Source organism: Pseudorca crassidens, chromosome 15 (assembly GCF_039906515.1).
Source record: "Pseudorca crassidens isolate mPseCra1 chromosome 15, mPseCra1.hap1, whole genome shotgun sequence".
NCBI classification, from domain to species: Eukaryota; Metazoa; Chordata; class Mammalia; order Artiodactyla; family Delphinidae; genus Pseudorca; species Pseudorca crassidens.
Genome location: NC_090310.1, coordinates 13000907 through 13009464, shown reverse-complemented (window position 1 = coordinate 13009464; position 8558 = coordinate 13000907). Strand labels below are relative to the sequence as shown.

General features: G+C 42.3%; 1 non-coding gene across 1 annotated transcript; it reads left to right on the top strand.

Moving 5' to 3' along the window:
* The first annotated feature begins 8142 nt into the window (after window positions 1-8142).
* Window positions 8143-8248, top strand: LOC137208276 (U6 spliceosomal RNA). The gene has a single exon (XR_010935589.1). It is a non-coding gene; the product is annotated as a U6 spliceosomal RNA (small nuclear RNA).
* Window positions 8249-8558: the final 310 nt, after the last annotated feature.

Sequence of the window (8558 nt, the reverse complement as noted above, 5' to 3'; positions counted from 1 at the left end):
TAATTACCTTCCTGGTGTTTAATGAATACAACTTTAATTCATGCTCTACAACTTAAATCTGCTAGAATCCAACACACGGGGGAAGTTTCCTTGCACTTGCTGCTCTGGTATATAAAAGTAAAGCTTTATATGTCTTGAGTTTATTGACTTGGTTGTTTACTTGGGGAGGTCCAGTGAGGTATCTTTTGAAGCGATTACCTAAAGTGTCTCAATATGTTAAGCAAATCTAAAAAGAAGCCCCAGAGAAGGACCCTAGCTGGTAGAACCAGAGAAGTTCTGGGACCAGAACAGACCGATGGTTTTCAGTCTTTGGTAGATATAAGGGGCACCTGGGGAGATTATTAAAAATACAGATGCCCACTTCAATTCACTGAGTCTGAATCTATGGCAAGATAGCGAATCAAAGTATCTATATATTTTTATACACATTAGCAAATAATTCTGATGTACACCGAGTACACCAAATGTACTTGAAGACATTAGACCCAATCATTGGAGAACTACATATTACTTAGTTCCTGCAGCAAAAGAGCCTTTCCTGAATTCTTTTAGCTTTTGTCTGTAAAGCTTTTGATTTCCCTGTCAAATCTTGCTGAGTAGAGTATTCTTGGTTGTAGGTTTTTCCCTTTCATCACTTTAAATATATCGTGCCACTCCCTTCTGGCCCGTAGGGTTTCTGCTGAAAAATCAACTGATAGTCTTATGGGGATTCCCTTGTATGTTATTTGTTGCTTCCCCTTGTTGCTTTTAATATTTTCTCTTTGTCTTTAATTTTTGTCAATTTGATTACTATGTGTCTCAGCGTGTTCCTCCTTGGGTTAATTCTCTATGCGACTCTCTGCACTTCCTGGACTTGGGTGACTGTTTCCATTCCCATGTTGGAGAATTTTTCAGCTATTATCTCTTCAAATATTTTCTCAGGCCTTTTCTCTCCCTCTTCTCCTTCTGGGACCCCTATAATGAGAATGTTGGTGTGTTTGACGTTGTCCTAGAGGTCTCTCAAGCTACCCTCATTTCTTTTCATTCTTTTTTCTTTATTCTGTTCTGTGGCAGTGATTTCTGCCACTCTGGTTTCCAGCTCACTGATTTGTAAAAGAGTCTTTCTTAAATGGCCCCTCTGCTCACACTGAGGAATTCTGTAAGAAACTACTGCACAAATCTGCTTCTGCGTTGCAGCAGACATGATGCTGAGGCTGTTGCTTTGTCTCTTCTATGATGCTCCAGGTGAAAGGAAAATTTTAGACCCACTGACCAGAAAATTTTTGTTTAGCCTGAAGAATTAATATAATTCAAGGGAAAGGAATCAAAACAGTGATATTTGTAACAAATTATATTTCTGATTTATTTTGGTGGACAGGAAACTCTCCCCAATTTTAATAGTTACCCTTTTGCCTTATTGAACCATATATAACTCTTGGGTTTCTACCAGACATGTCTCTTTATTATGTCTATATTTTCCTACGCTATAATTTAAAATTTCAACTCTTATTTATCATATTATTTATATTCTTGTAAGCTACCTCAGAGCCTCTGTAGAATGAAACATGGTGTGGGAGTGTAAGAGTTACATGTAAATTTGTTTATTTAGCTATTAAAATTTCTCAAATGTCGACTGTTTTGTGCAATCAACAGCATCATGGTGTCTCTTTATTCCTCAATCCCTTTAGCATTCTCACCAAAAAAAGGTGCTAAGGACGTTATTAAATGGAAGGACGGAGCCACTGATTAAAAGCTGCATGGGGGAGGCTGTGATTAAAATGAATGATTTTGAGAGCTTCACAATGAAACAAATCTGGGTACAGTTGGCCCTTGAACAGCACGGGTTGGAACTGCACAGGTCCACTTATACATGGATTTTTTTCTGTAAATACATTGGAAATTTGCAAACATTTGGAAAAGCTCATGATGAACTATGTAGCCTAGAAATATTAAAAAAAAGAAAAAGGTATGTCATGAATGTGTAAAATATATATGGACACGTATATAACATACAAAATGTGTGTTAATTGACCATTTGTCAGTAAGACTTCCAGGCAGCAAGAGGCTACTAGTAGTTAAGTTTGGGGGAGTCAAAAATAATATGCAGATTTTTGACTGCACAGGGGGTCGGCTCCCCAACCCTTGCATTGTTCAAATGTCAACTGTTTTTCCTCTAAGCGTCCTTCCCCCTCCCCATCTTTGCCTCCACCTCTGGGGTCTGATGAGCCTGGCTGGCTCAAGGGATCACAGCGTCCCTTCCTTCCTCTGCCAGTTTGCTGAGTCCCAGTCTCTGGGGCACCGACAGGTCTCCTGACCTTGGCCAGTACCTGACAATCCTTGCAGAAGCAGCAGGCCAGAACACGTGGATAGAACTGGATAAATCTCCAGTCCTGGGAAAAGAGCTCCTCGTTTACATGCTGGTGACTGTGGCTTCTTCAAAAGAAGGAGTGTCGTCTTCGAAAGGCAAGGATAAGGTGGCTTTAGTGGAGGAAGAGATTTGTCCTGCCCCACACGCCTTTAATCCGCTCTGGCGGAATTGGCTCCCGTAGTGGGCATGTCTGAAACAGGGGCTCACATCTCAAGACTTTCAGCTAAGACCCTAGAGAAGTGATTACTAAGCCCACAGCCGTGTAGACTGCTAATGGCCTTGGCACGCTGCACAGATCACAGGACGTGCACGGAACCCAGATGTGCACAGAAGTCTCGCAGAGGCTCCTCTGGCTGATCTCTAAATTGAGTCCCCTGAAACACATCGTGCTCGTACAGAAGCTCAGAATAATGGGATAGCTATCATTTCTGTTTCCTGACCCAGCAACGGGGCTTGTGTTTTGCATTTTGTTCTGTGCATATTTACTTTCAGAAATGAATCAACAATTCAACACTCTTTGCTTCCTATTGGTATCTCACCAGCCGTAGCAACACTTTCTCTCATTTTGATGAGTAATTTTCTTTTCCTAGGGAAGCAAGTGGGAGCAGGTGTGTTAGGTGGTCTGCAGTGGCTACCCCAGCAAGCTGTGAACAGGAAGAACAGGAAGGCCACCACTCTAAAGAGACATAAGGAACTCACGTGGGTCACTTTGGGGTTTATGTAGCAACTGTGTGTTGATTTATTTCCATGAGGGAAATATTCTCTCCACTGCCAACTAAGGCACATGAGGCTCAAAGGCCAAGCCTAGAGCACCAGCATGCAATAGATCAGGATCCCTCTTACATGCCAGAGTTTGTATCCTGCTGTGTTCTTTGGTACCCAGCTTGCGGCAGTGATGAGTTGACTGGCCAGGGAAAAGACTAAGCATGGGAAAGATGTAGGTGGGATGGGCACATTCCAGACCCCAGGGAGCCCATCTACCTCAGGCCCAGTCTCCTCTGAAATGCAGAAGTTATCATGTTTTCCCCTCCACACTCTTTCTGTTCAACTAGTTTTACCAGATACATATAAAGAGTTAGAATTTTTAAATCTGTATTTTTTAAAAATTCAGTAATGTGTTTGTTTTTGCCTATAAATGATTTGACTTCATAGCACATAAAATAAACGGGAAATCTCAGCATCGTTCTCATGTTAGAAGCTGCTATCCAAAAATCTCTCTTTTGGTACCCGCAATTTTTTCCCCTTCCTCTGTCATTTGGGGAAGATGAAAGCTGCAAAGCCGTTTATCTCCCCTAAATTAGCCATGTGACAACTCTGAGCTATTAATAACTACTCCCCACAACATTAATGTTTGTGTCCGAGAGGGGTCGAGCGGTAAGCACCACGGAGGGAGAGTGGCCAAGATAAATGCGAGCGACACAGCAGAAAGGCAGCCGAGTCAGCACAGACCGAGTGGGGAGAGGAGCTCAGATGTGACCGCCATACACCCCAGCCTCCGCCAGCTTGTGGGTACAAGAGGTCACCGATGCCCTCCTCCTGTGGGCCACGGCACTGAACCCGCCCCCCAGCTTGGCTGTAAGCGGAGTCCTCACGGCTGGTAGTAGCTGCCACATGCTCCTGGCGCTGTTGGCGCTGCTGCCGCTGCCCTTGACCGTGCCCCTTCCTACCTCTGATGACCACTGCCCAGGAGCTAGCTTGTCAGGGCCACGGCCACTCCTGCCACTCAGGACCTAGGAAGCATTGTCACTCTGTCCCAAGTCTTGAGCACGGTACTGGCTTTTGCTTGATTTTCCCACCACACAGCAAATGTCCGTATTTCTCAGCTGGGTATTTGGGGTCTAAGCGGAATCTTCAGTTGCTGCAAACCCTTGCGTTTCTTCACACTTTCCCAGAGGCTTTTTCTTTATGTCACTGTAGCAGGACCTGAGTGTGAAGCCCTACGACATCCTTGTGAGTGACCAGAGCTAAGATTAAATATGTAAGGAGAGAGGAACACATCCCCTCTGGCCTTGACCCACATCCTGGCACCCTCGCTACCTAAATCACTTAATGTCTTACTGTCTGAGCTTCCCCACTTATGAAATGTGAATTACAGGGAGTTCCCTGGCGGTCCAGTGGTTAGGACTCGGCGCTTTCACTGCTGGGGCCCGGGTTCGATCTCTGAAGTTAAGATCCCGCAAGGCACGCAGCATGGCCAAAAAAAATGTGAATTACAATCTATATGTCTTCAAAATATTGTTGTGGCATTAAGTGAAGGGACTCTATGGTCCTTGGTGAGCCATGAAAGTTGGTTATTATAACAACGACAATGATGCGTGACTTCGAGTTTTCTGGAAAAATGGAAATCTTTCCAAAATGTCTGGATTTGAGGATATCCCTGCAGAAGGAGAAGCAAGAAAAGATTCAACTCCAGGGAGAGCATCTCTCTAAGGAGAAGCAGGACCTCCTAACAAAGACTGAGTAACCCAAGATGCCCCCAGGGGCTCCCATGTCCCTGTTAGGCAAGACGTAGCCCCCGGAATCATCTCCTCAGCCTTCTGAGATGCTCGGGATAAAGACATGAACAGTGGCCTTCTGGGTTGAAATAGAAAATACTTGAAATGTCAGACTGGGCTGATCAGAGAAGCAGTGATGGAAACACATGCTGTTTCCTTAATGGCCGGTGGTTTGTAAAGGATAGCATCCGCATACACCGATCATAAAACATCATGCAACCGCAGAGAGCGGCGTTCAATTTGCAAGGCCAGAGTGTCCACTTAGGCAGTGGAGGGCTTGCTTTAGGAGTTAATAAAGTCCTAATGGCCAAGAGTTCCTTAATTTCCTTCAGTAGTTGAGACACGTTCTCTCTGAGGAAATCTGCAAAGCCATTTAAATCCACCCCCTCATTTCCATTCCTAGTGATAATTGTCCTTCTTTCTGGCTGCCTAGCTTCTGAGCCCTCTTGATATAGCCCACCTTCAACTGGGAAGCTGAAAGTCCAAGACACTCACTTTCCCAGCCTCCCTTGAAGCTTGGCATGGACCCACCACCTGGTTCAGCAGACCACATGCCCCTGCCTGGACTCCAAGTCGGAAGTTAGAAATGTCAAGAAGCAGGGCATACCTGGGGTCATTTTGCAGCTGGTGTGGCAGCTGCATTTTGAATCCTGATTCCTGAGTCATAGGGTCAATTCTCATGCAGTCCCCAGTGGAGGGGTAGGAAAAGAATCTCACAGTGGCAGCCCTGTCTCCATGGAGCCACGCTGCAGTGCAACCTTGAACATCATTCTTGTTTACATGCCCTCTGGGTGTGGTTCTCAGGCCTTACTGGGCTTCTGGGAGTCCTCACTGTATCATTGATGCTCCTCTTCTTGCTGGCATATACTTCTTTCTCTTCACCTGGCTAACTCCTGCTCACTCTTTTTATGTTTTATTTTTTTTAACATCTTTATTGGAGTACAATTGCTTTACAATGGTGTGTTAGTTGCTGCTGTATAACAAAGTGAATCAGCTATACATATACGTATATCCCCATATCCCCTCCCGCTTGCACCTCCCTCCCACCCTCCCTATCCCACTCCTCTAGGTGGTCACAAAATACCGAGCTGGTCTCCCTGTGCTATGCGGCTGCTTCCCACTAGCTAGCTATTTTACATTTGGTAGTGTGTATATGTCCATGCCACTCTCTCTTTGTCCCAACTTACCCTTCTCCCTCCCCGTGTCCTCAAGTCCATTCTCTAAGTCTGCGTCTTTATTCCTGTCCTGCCCCTAGGTTCTTCAGAACCTGTTTTTTTTTTAGATTCCATATATATGTGTTAGCATACGGTATTTGTTTATCTCTTTCTGACTTACTTCACTCTGTATGACAGACTCTAGGTCCATCCACCTCACTGCCAATAACAATTTCATTTCTTTATATGGCTGAGTAATATTCCAATGTATATATGTGCCACATCTTCTTTATCCATTCATATGTCAATGGACACTTAGGTTGCTTCCATGTCCTGGCTATTGTAAATAGAGCTGCATTGAACATTGTGGTACATGACTCTTTTTGAATTATGGTTTTCTCAGGGTATATGCCCAGTAGTGGGATTGCTGGGTCATATGGTAGTTCTATTTTTATTTTTTTAAGGAACCTCCATGCTGTTCACCATAGTGGCTGTATTAATTTACATTCCAACCAATAGTGCAAAAGGGTTCCCTTTTCTCCACACCCTCTCCAGCAATTACTGTTTGTAGAATTTTTGATGATGGCCATTCTGACCACTGTGAGGTGATACCTCATTGTAGTTTTGATTTGCATTTCTCTAATGATTAGTGATATTGAGCATCCTTTCATGTGTTTGTTGGCAGTCTGTATATCTTCTGTGGAGAAATGTCTATTTAGGTCTTCTGCCCATTTTTGGATTGGGTTGTTTGTTTTTTTGATATTGAGCTGCATGAGCTGCTTGTATATTTTGGAGATTAATCCTTTGTCAGTTGCTTCATTTGCAAATATTTTCTCCCATTCTGAGGGTTGTCTTTTGGTCTTGTTTATGGTTTCCTTTGCTGTGCAAAAGCTTTTAAGTTTCATTAGGTCCCATTTGTTTATTTTTGTTTTTATTTCCATTTCTCTAGGAGGTGGGTCAAAAAGGACCTTGCTGTGATTTATGTCACAGAGTGTTCTGCCTATGTTTTCCTCTAAGAGTTTTATAGTGTCTGGCCTTCCATTTAGGTCTTTAGCCCATTTTGAGTTTATTTTTCTGTATGGTGTTAGGGAGTGTTCTAATTCCATTCTTTTACATGTAGCTGTCCAGTTTCCCCAGCACCACTTATTGAAGAGGCTGTCCTTTCTCTATTGTATATTCTTGCCTCCTTTATCAAAGATAAGGTGACCATATGTGTGTGGGTTTATCTCTGGGCTTTCTACCCTGTTCCATTGATCTATATTTCTGTTTTTGTGCCAGTACCATGCTGTCTTGATTACTGTAGCTTTGTGGTATAGTCTGAATTCAGGGAGCCTGATTCCTCTAGCTCCATTTTTCTTTCTCAAGATTGCTTTGCCTATTCAGGGTCTTTTGTGTTTCCATACAAATTGAGAAAATTTTTGTTCTAGTTCTGTGAAAAATGCCATTGATAGTTTGATAGGAATTGCATTGAATTTGTTGATTGCTTTGGGTAGTATAGTCATTTTCACAGTGTTGATTCTTCCATGCCAAGAACATGGTATATCTCTCCATCTGTTGGTATCATCTTTAATTACTTTCATCAGTGTCTTATACTTTTCTGCATACAGGCCTTTTGTCTACTTAGGTAGGTTTATTCCTAGGTATTTTATTCTTTTTGTTGCAGTGGTAAATGGGGAGGTTTTCTTAATTTATCTTTCACATTTTTCATCATTAGTGTATAGGAATGCAAGAGATTTCTGCGCCTTAATTTTGTATCCTGCTACTTTACCAAATTCATTGATTAGCTCTAGTAGTTTTCTGGTAGCATCTTTAGGATTCTCTATGTATAGTATCATGTAATCTGCAAACAGTGACAATTTTACTTCTGCTTTTCTGATTTGGAATCAAGTCCAGGAAGCGCAGAGAAGTCCCATACAGGATAAATCCAAGGAAAAACATGCCAAGACACATATTAACCACACTATCAAAAATTAAATACAAAGAAAAAATATTAAAAGCAGCAAGGGAAAAGGAACAAATAATGTACAAGGGAATCCTCATAAGGTTAACAGATGATCTTTCAGCACAAACTCTGCAAGACAGAAGGGAGTGGCAGGACATATTTAAAGTGATGAAAGGGAAAAACCTACAATCAAGATTACCCAGCGTGCTTGCTTCGGCAGCACATATACTAAAATTGGAACAATACAGAGAAGATTAGCATGATCCCTGTGCAACGATGACATGCAAATTGTGAAGCGTTCCAAATTTCTTTTTAAAGCAGAAACTAACATACCATTGTAAAGCAATTATACTCCAATAAAGATGTTAAAAAAAAAAAAAAGATTACCCAGAAAGGATCTCATTCAGATTGGACGGAGAAATTGAAACCTTTACAGATGAGCAAAAGCTAAGAGAATTCAGCACCAGCAAACCAGCTTTACAACAGGTGCTAAAGGAACTTCTCTAGGTAGGTAACACAAGACAAGGAAAAGACCTACAATAACAAACCCAAAACAGTTAAGTAAATGGTAATAGGAACATACATATCTATAATTACCTTAAATGTAAATGGATTAAATG